General features: G+C 40.1%; 1 protein-coding gene across 5 annotated transcripts in view; it reads left to right on the forward strand.

The window, feature by feature from the left end:
• The window catches only part of TLCD4 (TLC domain containing 4), an 84,024-nt gene that overhangs the window by 23,140 nt on the left and 46,436 nt on the right, over positions 1–14,448 (forward strand). The window contains exon 1 of one of the 5 annotated variants that reach the window (XM_039869530.1): positions 3,756–3,912. The exons of 1 other annotated variant lie outside the window; for it this stretch is intronic. The gene's annotated coding sequence lies outside the window, so the exon portion shown is untranslated. Of the gene's footprint in view, positions 1–3,755; positions 3,913–7,902; positions 8,170–8,251; positions 8,386–14,448 lie in introns of those variants that run through there. 3 more of the 5 variants (XM_039869533.1, XM_039869529.1, XM_039869527.1) reach the window with 3 other exon arrangements.

Raw genomic sequence — 14,448 nt, forward strand, 5'->3', positions numbered from 1 at the left:
AACTGGAACTGAAGTTCTAATCTCGTCAGCTAGCCTGGACTCCTTGAGGACAGACTATTTTATTACTCACCCAAACCTAGAATGGATAGGTATTTAACACACATTAATTGATTGACCAAATGAGTACATTCATTAATACACAAGAACAGGTCTCAAGGAATTTAGAGTTAATAGTACGATTACCACTAGTGCTACTCTACTACTGGGTAATGTTGGTCGAGCATCATGTACTCAACACTGTCCTAAGCTCTTGTGCTTATGAACTCATCTAATTCTCACAATAGCTCTATTAGGTAGGATTATCCCTATTAAAACTTTTTAAAATTATGAAATTTTTTTACGATTTTACAGATAAAGTAACTGAGGCTCAGAGAAGTTAAGTAACATATTAAGAGTCACACAACTAGTAAGAGGTGTAGAAAAATATACCTGTTTCAATAGAAAACTCTGCATTGCCTAGAGGACGCCTTCCAGGTCATCTGACACTTGCCTTTCACTGTCTTTGATTTATTGTACATTTTTTTGGGTTATCTGATTGTCATCTTACATCATCTTTTAGCCATTTTACAACTCTGTAAATGTGTCTTTTTCAGACTTTTTTTTTTGAACAGGTTATAAATCTGCCTGGTTCCCTCATTGAGTGAGTTAAATTAAATCTTTAACTTTATTTTTCTTTTCTATTTGTATCAGGGTCATGATTTTAACTTTTTCTGAAAATTACCTTTTAACAGAAATATAACTGAAATGCAGCTCCCAGTCTGACAAACTTCAGGGCTCATTTCTGCAACTCAAAGGCCTTTACCTTCACTGCGTACTTTCCTGGGGAACCTTCTTGTAAAATGCAGAGTTCTGAGTTTCACCTCAAGAAACTCTGATTATTGGGTTTTTGTTTTGTTTTTAACAAGACTCCAGTTATTGTGTTGCAGGTGGTCTGAAAAGCACTGCTTTGAATGACTCTGTGGTACTACTTTTCTAGTGAGAGAAGGAAAATACTTGTACAAAGCAAGTTATAAACTTAAGTTTCAAAGAGGGAAAGAAGAGGAAGAAAGAAATTCTGTCTGGAGGAATCTGTAAGTTTTATGAAGAAAGTGGCATTTGATCTGGGCCTTAAAAGTAGGAAAACAGACAGGGAAAGACATGAAGAAAAAGACATTCTGTGTTTTGGAAGCAGCATGAACAAAAGCAAAGGGTGGGACAATGCATAGTATATTTTGGGAATGACTCCTTGGATTTGACTAGATTGAGCAAAGAGGGTGAGAGAGAGAGTATAAAGCCTGAGCTAGAATGTAGGACTCAAATGCCTTGCATTTATTTGGTAGAATGAAGAGTAATAGCAAGCTTCCGCTGGATGTAAAAGGATAAGAAGATAACAGTTAGAAGAATCCTAAGAAACATAGGCTGGAGAGAGAGGCAATCTATGAAAGGTGTGAGGTCTCCTATAATTAATGAATATTTATTGAAGGTTGGTTGAGTGTGAAACATGGTAGTAAGCACTGAGAGAAGATGGGAAGAAAATTATTATCCTGGTACATTGTGCGTAAAGGCTCGAAGAGGGATGATGCTGGAGAGACATCAGTGGTTAAAGAAGGTATATGGGCCTAAACTTGGTGAGTGAAAAGGAAGGATAGAGGAGGTAAATATATGAAAGATCTTTAGGGAGCAAAATTGACAGAATTTGGTGTCTACTTAGATACAGAGTGCTAAACAAAAGGGAGGAGTCTAAGAAAATTAAGGTTTCTGGGTGAGATGATTAGAGGCATGATAACTCCATAAATGGAGAAAAGTGAGAAAGAAGAGTATGGGGATGAATAATGAGTTATATTTTATTGCATTTGAAGAACCTGGGAACACACGGCAGGATATTGGGAATACAGATCTGGAGCTCAAGAAAGAGAATTTTAGACAGCTATTATATAAGAGTTGGTATCAGATATATCTCAGTGGATTGGGGAAATAGGGAGGACAGAGTTAAGCCAAAGCTGAGATTGGGTCCAGATTGGATAAGGCCACTAATTGGAGTGGGTAGAGCAAAAGGTGAATTGCAAAATTTAGATGCCATAATCAAAGCAGAAAATCCCCTTTGTTATGTGAAGGAATCATATAACTCAGAGATGAAAAGATCAAGGGCTAGGACAATATGTAAGAGCTCATTGAGAAATGAAAGAAAGGAGGTGGATCAAGTTGAAGAATATTTTTTTCCAGGACATAGGTTAGCGATAGTGCTGGATTTGTTTGGAAGAACTACTTTAGATAAGCAGTGTAACTCTAAGGAGCTTAAGCAACAGAAGACGCTCATTCAGTTCCCAGGTAGGGAAGAAGAGAGAGAGGAACATAGAGCTGGTGAGAGGCCATTCAACTTCTCAGGAACCCCTTAATCTTATTTAAAGTTGGGGGAAAACAGGAGATTCTTGGAGATAATTTTCTATGGAAACTAGCAGAAGGGCTGAATTCTGGGTTCAGGATGATAAGGCAATAACAGGGCTATCAATGAGTTAACTCTTTGTATTTTTATATTGACATTCAACTTCAAAGAATGATTGGTTTTTATTTTTGTAGTGGTCATTACAAACCGAAGAAGGGCAGATCTACCAAAACACATATTTAAATTATTTAGGAGACATGTGGTTTTGAACTTTGGCTCTATCATAGTTCCTCTTTATACGCAGGGATACGTTCCAAGACTCGCAGTGGATGCCTGAAACTGTGGATAGTACCCAACACTGTATATACTAGGTTTATTCCTATATATACATAGTTATGATGTTTAATTATAAATTAGGCACAGTAAGAGAGTAACAATCACTACTAATAAAATCGAATAATATATACTGTAATAGAATTTATGTAAATGTGTTCGCCCTCAAAATATTTTATTGTACTGTACTCACCCTTATGATGATGTGAGATGATACAATGCCTATGTGATGAGATGAAATTAGGTGAATGAGCCATTATTAAGTAAAATAATGGCTACCTGAATACAAACACTGTGATACAGAGACAGTTGATCTGATAACCGAGATGGCTATTAAGTGACTAAGAGATGGGTAGTATACACAGTGTCATACTCGGCAGAGGGATAAGTCGCATCCAGGGTGGGACGGAGTGGAACTCACGAGATTTCATCAAGCTATGCAGAATAGCTTACAACTTATGAATTGTTTATTTCTGGATTTTTCCATTTAATATTTTCAAACTGTGGTTGACCTGGTAACTGCAGAAGGTGAAGCAACGGATAGGGGGGGACTACTGTATGTTTGCTGCCCCCCCTTCCGAATCAATATAACAAATGTTGAGTCTAGACAATTAGTGATTTTAGCTGTTGGTTATTGTTACTTACATGTCAAGAATTTCTTGTATGGCTATCAGTCAGGATTTATGCAATTGTTTTAAAAGTTTCCTGTAATGCTCTTGCATTCTTTGTTGAAAGAGTTAATAATAATTTGGACTAAGACAAAGTGAATTAAAACTGAGTTTCTTTTACCTCTACATAGATGCATTAGGACTACTTTCTCTTTCTGTACAAGTAAAATACTGTGTGCATAAAACTGTTAAAAACCAAATCCTGATAGTTTTTAAAATGTCATCTCATACAGGACTTCTTGTAGAAACCAGAAGGCAGTTCCTCTGTAGATCTCTAAAAGGGAAGGCAAAGCAGTTCTTTAAATCACTTGATTCCCTTTTATTAATTTTAGGCAATTGCTCTTTTCTTCCCTAGATATAGGGTATCCATTAAGGCTCTCCTTTTGCCATAGATCTTCAAACTCTTAAATGAGTTCCTTGACAAGCTTTGACAAGTTGGAAAAATATGTGTGGGAAGAATAGATGCAGAGCTCCCACCTGGCAGGGTGCAGTGTAAGGTGCAAAGGCGTATAAGTCAGAAACTTCGTCTTCAAGCAACTTAAAATCCAGGTGTGTGTATGCTTTGGACTCTAATATACCATACATAATGTTGCCTGTTCTACTGGTGATGAGCTTTGATAATTATGCACTTGTCCAAGAAAGCTAGACTATGGATTAACATGTGATTTCTTTTATTTCAAAATTCAGAAAGTATTGTTTTCTAACTAATGACAGCAAGAGAGGTAATTTAGAAGGTATGGGAAAAAGACTGTTGCAAAGAAGACTAGTCGGAGGCCAGGGCTGTGACTCAACGCTGAATGATTCCGTTGGCCAAGAAGGAAGTCAGAGGTAGTTGCCAGTCCGTGGCTGTGGCCTGGTGGATCATGTAGCCAGGCAGAAAAATAGAGAACCACTGCTGAAAATGTGTTATCTGGGAACTGATTATTGCTAAAGGTCCAGAGTCTAAAGACCTCAATTTCTATCTCAGATGTTTAGAGGAAAAGTGAGTTTTGTATCTACATCAAAAGAAGTCATTTCTATGCTAAAAAAATTCTGAAATTTCATTTTAATTTGAAAGATTTTATATATTATTTTTTGCGAAATGCTTGATTTGTATTTGATTGGAAGAATTCATAAATTAAATTTCCTTATCCTGATGATCTATTTGTTATTATAGTTTTTAATGTTATGCATATATAGCATTATTAGTTAAACTTTTCCTTACCCCACAATTTATTTTTCCCCACTTTTTTGGCTATTAAACATTATATTAGCATTTTGGGATACTCCATATTTGACAAAATTTGGAGACATTTAGTTGTAACAGTCTTTCAAAAATTATTTTTTACCTGGGAGTTTGTATGAAGGAGAATTTTAAAATCTGAGACTGGAACTATACCTTTCCTTGGGGAAAATAAATCCCCACAAGATGATATTTAAAAATTAAATCTAAATTGTCTTTTTAAAATAAAGGCTTAGTATATTGTAAAAGATAACGACAGTATTTTGAAAAGAGATGGCTATGAGTAATTTTTTAAAGGTGTTATTGGAGGGCAAAATATTTTGTTTTTATTAAAATACAAAGAATGCGGGCCTCTAGATTAAGTGGAAGATCTGAATGCAGCATATGCATTTTCTATATGAATAATTATAACTCTTGATGTTTCTAACTTCTCATATGGAGTGTCTAAAATAGGAACTTCAGTTAAAGAGGCACATGATTTAAGTGTATAAAGTGGTTTGATTATAGTAACACTATTGCATAAACGATAGTCGTAATGATATTACGAGATCAATTTAATTGGGACACATAAAGGAGATAATATGTTTGTATTAAAAAATAATGTCATGAAAAATTGCTCGTTTTTTCTTTTTAGTTATTAAGATAGTTCATATGATCATTTGAATTTTCACTTATGTATTACTTTCATTAAAAATAATTTACATTTCCATAATTTATATTATAATTTACATAAATTATAATTTATATCAATCATAATGTATTTGGAATTTATAATAATTTATATTAAGTTATATTATAGGAAAAATCACATAAAATAAGCAAAAAGAACATAGAAGTCATTTATGTCCTGAAATAGTTTCTTCCTGAAAAATTCTGAAAGACAAATAAAAGTACTTTTAAATACTCCAAAAACCTTAGAAAAAATTCTTGAAATACTAAAACTACCAACAAGAAAATAGTAGTGTCTGAGGTTGTTCATTTTTAACTAAATCAACCTTTCTTATCAAAATGTTTTGTGTCATTTTGGTTATATCTTCACTAATGGAGAAGAGGAGAATTGAAGCAGTTTTCCAAAATATTTTTACTTTAATTATCTTGTTGTTTTAGAAAGAAGCAGCTTTTGGTCTCTGTTTTCCAAATAATTGTCTCTGTTTAGAAGTTTAGGAATTTTTGGAAACAAATTTATCAAGAAAATTTGCCTCAAAAGAATTTTTGTATTTTTTTCTCTTTTTAAGTATGGATGAATAAGTCCATTTTTTCTTAACTGTTTCTTTAAACTGTTTTTAATGAACAAAATTCATAAAAAGTACAATTAACTTTGATACCTCACACTTAAAATTCAGAAAAACTTCAGATAGTGAATACAGAATCTGGGAGAACTGTCCTTGGAGTATTGGTAAAACGAAGTTAAAAGTTTTTAAAGATTTTAATGTGAATTATAAAATGGATATTTTTAAAGAAATTAAGCTGCATTAAAATATTGAGAAAAATATGCAGTTAATATATTCTACCTCCTAAGGTCCTTGAGTTTTGATTAGTTTAAAAGGTACAAGATTCAACTAATATTTACTAACTTTCCTATCTTTCAGGCCTTGTCCTTGATGTATTTATTCACTTACATGCTCTGTAACATTTCAAAACAACCTGAGGATTTAATGATGTGTTGTAGAAGCCTCACCTGGAAGAATATTGTGGGACAGAGTATAGTGGATTTCTGTGGGTTTACTTGGCCTTGGCCACTGTTGTGGGTGTTAGAGAATATGCATATCAGAGATGATGATGGTGCAATCAGGAAAAAAAAAACCAAAATACCAGAGCAACTGTCAGCCCCAGGAGACAAGCCATAGGAGTGAATGTGGAGGAGGTAGTCTTGATGAAGAGTCTTGACATGTGCGATCTGTACTTGCAAGGCTGACCCCACAGATGTGCACATACAACTGTCCCACCCATGAAGTTATGAGGTAGCTACATGAGTGCATAAAGAAGGTATGGGGCAAATTAAACTTTTGTGAAGCAACTATGATAGCACAGGTTGTAGTCAAAGGTCACCAGTGTCTCGTGTGTCCCCAAAGTGAGTCAGGGACAAGTAGGGGAACATGCACTTGGGCGTCTCCATGATCTTCCTCCCTGCTTGACTGCCAGACAGGTTTCTGCCCTTGTAGGGCAGAATAGATTTTGTCTTTTCTAAGTCAGTGCGAGGTTCATTTGCCAAGACTGGGGTCTTCAGAGGTAACTATGTATTATTATCCCCTTTTACTGATGAAAAAAATTGAGCCCAGTGAGGTTCAATTAGCTAAAGTGTGTGTGTTTGTGTGCACGTATATATTAGGTAAAATTTATTAGTTCTGTTGATAGACATTTCTTAGAAATAACTGTCCTGTTATTAATGGTGTTTACTAAATAATTAGAACTTACCTCTTTCCAAAAAAGAATTTGGAATTGCTTTTTGCAACTTTTAACGGCCTAAATGTACCTCTTCATTATTTTGTTTTATTCAAAACAACTCAACCTTGTTGATCTGAACACTTGGAAGTTTTTGAGCCTATATTTAGCAGGTCAAAGAGCTACTGTTGCTCTTTATGCACTGGGCAACTTGGAGTTCTGAGCCAGCACCACAAATTCAAATCCTACTTCCCTACCCTGACAGCAGAGGGGCTCAGAGTGTAGTGGGGGAGTTGGTGCCCTCACCATGGTGTTTTTCTGGGCCTCTATGGAGGCTGCTGGGAGAACGTGTCTCTGGCACACACGCCTCCTACCCAATGTGGAAAGCACCTGCAGCCCTAAGCAAGAGCGCCGCGGCACTGGCTTTTGGCCAAGTCAGACGTGGCCGGAAAAATCAGTAATTGTATTGTTCTCTCCTTTCTGATGATGAAAACGTGGGCATCATTTAAGCGTAAGGCAGAATGTAAACTCAAAATCTGAAAGGAATTTTAGTGACGTGGCGAGGCCAGGTACTGACCGCACGGAAGCGGACTCTGGCGGGTCCCCACTTGCAGTCTCCGTTACTCGCTTTGGACAGCCAGGCGCCGCCCGCCCTCTCCCCGCGAGGGTGCTCTTCCAGGACCCCGTGGCCTGCCTCGGCGGATCTCGCTTCTGAGCCCCTCCCAGGACCCAGGTTCCAGCCCCCGAAGGTCGGCCTGGCTGCCAGCCACGGGGCCCCGCCCACCGCCCACCCCCCTGGTCGGGGGTCGAAGCCGCTCGGAGCCGGAGCTCGGGCGGCCGCGGCCGCGGCCCCTTTAAGGAGCCGCGCTGCGGTAACCCGAGCCCGCAGTCTGGGAGGGCGGGCGCGCGGCAGCTGGACCTCCGGGACGGCTCTCCGGCCCCGCCGAGCATCTCGCGGGCCGGCTCTGGCCGGCGACAGCCCTCGGGCCCGGCCGGAGGACTAGGCGCCCGAAACCCGGCCGTGCGCAGCCGCCGCGTACACGCGACTCTGTCCGGGACTCGCAGTACAGGTGACGCCGTTTGCAGAGCTCGGAGGAGGGCGGGCGCTCTATGTCCCGCGGGACCCCGCCCCGGCCTAGCGTGGCCAGGGCTCTGGAGGCCCGGGTCGTCCCGAGCGCGCGGGGCTGAGGCGGCTCCAGCAGGTGCGTGCGGCGGCGCAGCGTTCTCCGGCCCGTGGGCTGCGCAAGTGGGGTCCTGGCCCGCGGCCCCCGCCCACCCAGACGCCTTTGTGCGTCCCACTCGCGCTTCCCAGCTGTCTGGGGTGCCTCCGGGGGTCTCAGCTGAAACGGGCGGGTGCTTTGTGCATCCGGGAAAGCCTTCTTGGTGGAGCCTGGTATACAGTCAGGTGCATCAAGTGGGTAAGTCTTCCCCCCTCCTGCTTCTTCTACTAAATAAAACAAGAAGCTTTTATTCACCCTGGCGGTGCTCAGGTGGGTCTCATTTTTAGCCAGCGAGTTCTGAGAGTCTAGTGCAGAGGAACTGGGCGCAGAATCAGAGGCAGACATTTGGTTTCTGTCTCCAGCGCTAACATTGTCACCCCGGGCAAGTCGATTAAACTAAGTGCCTCGGTTTACCCGGCCATGAAATGGGATCTGTAATACTAGCCTTTTCCTACAGCCCTAAGACGGTAGGACAACCGCTGCGAAAACACTGAGTTAAGTTCATGAAAGGGTCACTGTTGCTGGCCAGTGTTTTCTTAGCTGTACACATCTTGAGTGTTAATGTGCACATTTTTATGTGAAATTATAAAATTGTTCTTCGAGAGTGATATTTGACAACGTTTAAATCAATCTCATACCAGTTAGGAGATAAGATGGAAAAGTTTGTGTGGATGATAGGAGTTGATGCGTGAAGTAGGAAAAAAGCTGTCATTTCAGTAAAATCTTTACTGAGTCATAAATGGAGTTGAGAAAGATGGATCTTGGATTGTGTGTGTTTTAAGTGAGATACTGCTGTGTGAGTACAGGATATAGATCAGAATGCAGCTTCTTCTTTGTGTAGTCAAGGTAATACAGTAGAGAATCCCATTTCTCTTGGTGAAGTGTGTTATATGTGAAGTAGAGAATTCTTTCCCTTGTATGTCTTTTCCTTAAATTCTACGGATGAAACTAAATGAGAAAAGTGTATTCCTGCCACTCTAGGAAATTAGAAACAATAGCTACAGGAACCATGGATTTTAGTGTATTTGCCACCTCCCTTCTGTGCCATCAGATGATCCAGAGGATACTCTGTTTTGAGGGTGCTTCTTTTTTTTTTTACCCCTGCAACTCCTTTGGCCACATTACCTCCCTCCAGAGTTCGAATCATTACTGTGTGATCTTGCAGAAATTTTATCTGTCTAGAGCGGGTTGTCTCACACCCAGCTGCTCAGCCAGCCATAATTATTTGCGCATTAGCTATTCCTATTTCTTTCACTCTAAGTATCCTTTACCATTTTGAAAAGAAGAATGGCTCTTTGTAATTAAAGCCACGTACTTGGAGGTGCCCAGGAACAGCAGTGGTTGAAGGGCCGAAACCTTATAGCAAACTTCCTTGGAGTATGGATGCAAGAGTTGTCCTACATTTTTCTTCATTTTCTAGAATCTTCATTGGAGAGAGATTCATTTGATTACCAAAGTTAAAGAGAGGCCGTGGAGCAGGGAGCTATGAGAAATCTCTCAGTGATTAAGAGTGTTCCCAGCAAAGGAGTGGGGAGTAGGAAGTAGCGACCTGGGTGGTGATGGAGGGCCCTCCCAATAACCAGATGACCAGAGAGGTGGCAAAGGAGCCCTGGGGAGTGGTGGAGCTGGTGCCCTGGTGTGACTTGCCCTTCAGAGCCTAGTGCAACTGTCCTACAGATCTAGACTTGTTCACTTTCTTCCCTTAGTACAGGACAGAAAGCCCAGTGGTTATGTCCCTCCCTCAACGCTGGCCTTCCATGTAGGGGAGGAAATACCAATTCACTTCCTAAGAAACCTTCAGCCCTCAGTGTCTCCCTGCACTCCTCTCAAGTTACTGTCCTGTATCCTACAGATAAAGAATTCATTTCACTTCAGTAGCTCTTGGAAAGTTAAAAAGTGGGATATTCAGTTTGCCTGAGAAAAGTTAACCGAACAGTCTATAAGAAGATACAGAAAACTTTTTTTTTTTTTTCCTGTAGAGGAAGAAATGAATCGATTGGGTGAGAATTGTGGGCTGTTGGACAAGGGAGGGCAGGACTGGGCAGAGTTGTGCTGGACAACTTGTGCCCTTGTCCTTGGGAGAGGAAAGGGTGCCACCATACTCGTGCTGTCACCTTGTGCTTTTCCTCTTTCCATTTGCCCTATGAGAGGAAGAAGACAGCAATACGGAGGTGGAGTAACCATCTGTTCTTAGGATGGGAAACAGACTTTAAGTCAGCATTAGGGATGAGCTATGTTAACCTGGTGTTGGTATCAGACTCTGGATGTGTTACACCTGAATGCATTACATCAGGAAAGTGAGGTGAATTTTGTAAGAAAATCTGAGACATTTCAAGAGGGACTTTAGTGGTGGTTTTTTTCTTGTTGGAGATGAAAGGTAGCACACAAAGAAATGGAGTCCTACTGCTCTGAGATTTCTTATTCATAGTGAGACAGTTGGATGTACTACAAGCAATTTCCAGACCTGAAAAGAAAGCAGGAATAGCAAAGGATTTTTTTTTCTTTTTTGACTGAGAACATTGGTCTGTTCAAGGAGAAGGCAGCCCTTTGTATACATGAGCAGAAGGTTGTGAATCACTGTAAAAGGCTAAGGTTTGTGAAAACAGCCGATGAATAAGACAGCTGGAAGTCTGTTCAGAGCTTGAGCCTGCATGAGGAAGTGGGTCGCTGAGCAGTGGGACCAACAGCAGTGGGCACTCTGACTAGATGGTGGACAAATGCTTGCCAAAAGCAGTGTTTCAGAATTTCTGGATTATAACACAGTACAAAATGCACTTTTACATTGACACTCAGGGCATAAGTAAGTAAATGTGTATCTGAAACAAGTTTCATGAAACAGTACATACCCTTACTGTGGACTGCATTCTGTTTTCTGTTTCTATTTCTACTCTATTTCTGTTTACATTCTGTGTTCTGAAACACTCATCGCCTATTCATGGGTCACAGACTACTGTTTGGAAACCATGTGTCTAATGGATGGAAGAACAGGTTGCAGTGGAGCAGGCTGGGCCTTGGGCTTGGAGATGCTGGAGGAGGTGGAGTGCGGAGCATGGAATTGATTGAGAGCTATCTGGACCCCCTGTCGGTAGGGGACTTATCTGATGCTGATAGGTGCTGGACTCAAATTAATGAAAGGCAGCTAGCTGGGCACATGCAAAAGGGGACTTCCTACCTGCTCTCTCTACTTCAAAGCAAAACAGTTGGTTTTAAGAGAAGAGGAAGGAGTAAATTCGGATTTGAAAGCAGTGTCTTTAGAGCAGTAGAATTTTTTTCCCTGTAGATTCAATAAGAAGACAAATGGATTCAGAACAAATTGGCTGATGGATTTAGGCCACATCCAGTTTCATCAGCCAGAGAGGGAGCGAAGGGGCTCCTGGTACAGTGGGTGGGTGGGTGGCTCACATCTTCTCTTCCAGCTTTGAGAATTTCGTGCAGAAGAAAAGGATAGAAATGTTGTTTCCAAAGGCCATTTGCTGATCAAACCTGTTAGGAAGTTGGCTGCTTGCCTCACGGATATTTGGAAAAGTATTCTCATTACATTTTATAGAAGGGTTAGATTATCAAGACTTCTTTAGACGTCTATTTCAAGATCTACAATCAAACTAGAATCATCATTCATAGCCCTAGGGATTGCCAAAAAAGCTTCTTGGAGAAATAGGTGAGGCAGCACCCAGCATCCTTGAGTGAATTCCAGTATCTGTGCTCTGGAGTTAATCAGGGGTGGAGTCTATCTGCAGGCTTTTGATTCCTTTTTGTAACAATTAACATCTGACTCACACACCTGGCACACTCACCAGTGGGCAACAACAACAAAACCTGAAGGAAAATGTACACAGGTATCACTTAACCAGGGTTGCTTGCTTGCTGCTTGCTTTTATCATCCATATGATGACCTAGTTGGATCATCCCAGCCCTACTTTGTCTGATTTTTTTCTGAGTTGATATGTTTTCACAGTTTGACTTTATATTTCCTCAACTATCTGGTATCTATCTAATGCTTTCAACTCTGGTTTCTGTAATGTGACCTTAAGCCCCAGGCTTATGATGTCTGCCTGACTGACTATTCCTATGGAGCCCAAGTTTGGGTCCCCACCTTGCTGTGTTGGTGTCCACTGTATCTTGCTGTAGCCACCCTAGAAATCACTGTACATCAATGGGTTTATACATCGGTTTGGATTTAACCTTTAAACTTTGGAGACATGGAGAAACTATGTTGTCAAGTTAATTTAACTAACTTTCTTGAAATAGGCTTTAAAAACTTTTAAAAGTACATTTGAGGCGTTGACAACTCTCTATTTAGTATGTATTTATTGTGGAAAAGGAGGAGGAAGGAATTTTCTTTCGACAAAAAATTTAGAAAATATTGAAAAACCCTTTACAAAGTGTTACATTTTAGGGACATAATTTCCTAAACTAGTCTTGCTCAGTTAACATGTTTTGCTCGAAGACACGTAAAAATAGTGAGACAATTATGAATTGAAATGCTTTATAATTTGTTACATGCTATTTTAGGAACTTATAAAGACTACAGCTGTGCTCTAATTGAGAAAGATTCTCGGCCTTTTCATACTTTAAAAACCTGCGGTAGTGTTACTAAACAGATCAGTTTCTTACATGCTTTGTGGAAGAATCCAGGGCAAGATAAAGGCTGTGGGTGGGAGGCCTAGTCGTCTGAAGGGGAGGCCTAGCTGCTTAGAACAAAGGTGGTATGTTTGCAGCATCCCGGCTTAGTGTCTCTGAACCCAATCCTAAAGCGCTGGGCATTTTTAAGGACTTGAAAATGCTTTACAGCCTCACGTCTCTAAATGTTTTCTTCAGTGTTTTTTCTTTTTAAGTTACAAAAGTTAAACTTACTCATTTTAAAAAACATCACAAACAACTAATACTCAAGAGAATGAAAGTTCACTTCTTCCCCTTCCCCCAGCTCCTACCTTCTTCAGTTTCACTCACAAACACAGCCAGATACCAGTTTGGGGGCTATAGCCCTTCCGATCTTTTTCTCTACAAATGCCAAAATGTGACCAGTTATGTATTTATGAAAAATCTATCCTTTTTCAGTCTGCTTTTTTCCCCACTGTGGAGTGGGCATTCTTCTGTATCATCTCATTCATTTAAATGTCTGTATAACCTATGAGAGTGCAGCTGTACCAATATATTTAACCATTTTTCTATCATTGGACCTTAAGGTTGCTTCTAACAAAGCTGCAGTAAGTAGTACCCTTGTACATGCATCCTTTCACACGTATGTGAATTTGTTTTGAGAATAAAAAATAAAATAGTATGCTGGTTATTTTTATAATTCAAGTAACATAGTGCTATCAAAATTTGCGTATTCTATCATTTAATTTCCCAAATAGTCAGTAGTAAAAGTGTAGTGCTAGACACTATAGGGATTTCAAAGCTAGGGCAGTGTGCAGCCCCAGCTTATAAAGAGGTCTCTATCTCGAGTAGGGAGATGAGGCATACACACTGAGTCTACTTTCTTTAGTTTTATTTATACCATACTTTGTTACAAAACCAATTTGGGATGCCTTACAAAGACGCATACAATACAATGAGATAAAGTAAATTTAGGATAAGAGAGGAAAATATGCCAAAGGAAAACAAGATAGAGGCAGAAGTGAAGTTACTTAGTGTACTCTGAGGTACTGTTCTCTTCTTCCTGGAAGTGCTGGTGATAAGCTTTCCAACAGCCAAAGAGAAGAGGCCAGCAATCCATCACATGCTTCAAGGTGTCTAGGAGAGAAACCAAATCGGACAGGTCCATCTAGTCTTGAACCTAAGAGGGTGAGAAATTTCTCCTTTGGATTTTCTTCAAGAAAACACTGCCTTTGCGATGGCCGGCATTCTCAGTGGCACTCCCAGTGTTGTACAGTCAAACCTAGTGCCCTTGCTTTCTGAGCCATTTCATATTATGTTCCTTGGTGCTGGCCAGGGGTGCCATGCTTTGGCATTGCTCAGTGAAAGGTCATTAGGCTGAAGTGGAAGTTCATGGGCTTAATCAAGAAATAGTTTTACGAGGACCTGAAGGGATGCATGACCAATGAAAACAGCAATCTAATATTGGACGTTTTTCTACTAGGTAGTATAGAACATATCATTTTAGTGGGATTTCTGTGAGTGGAACCCATTTGCCCAAAAATACTAGGCTTGTACTGTTAATGACCCAAGAAGTGAGGCTGTTGTAGATGACATTAATATATTAGAACTATAATAATGACTGAGCAAAATATTTTTCTTTAAAAAAATAAAGAACAAATC

The sequence above is a fragment of the Pteropus medius genome, unplaced genomic scaffold (assembly GCF_902729225.1).
Source record: "Pteropus medius unplaced genomic scaffold, Ma_sr-lr_union100, whole genome shotgun sequence".
Lineage (NCBI taxonomy): Eukaryota > Metazoa > Chordata > Mammalia > Chiroptera > Pteropodidae > Pteropus > Pteropus medius.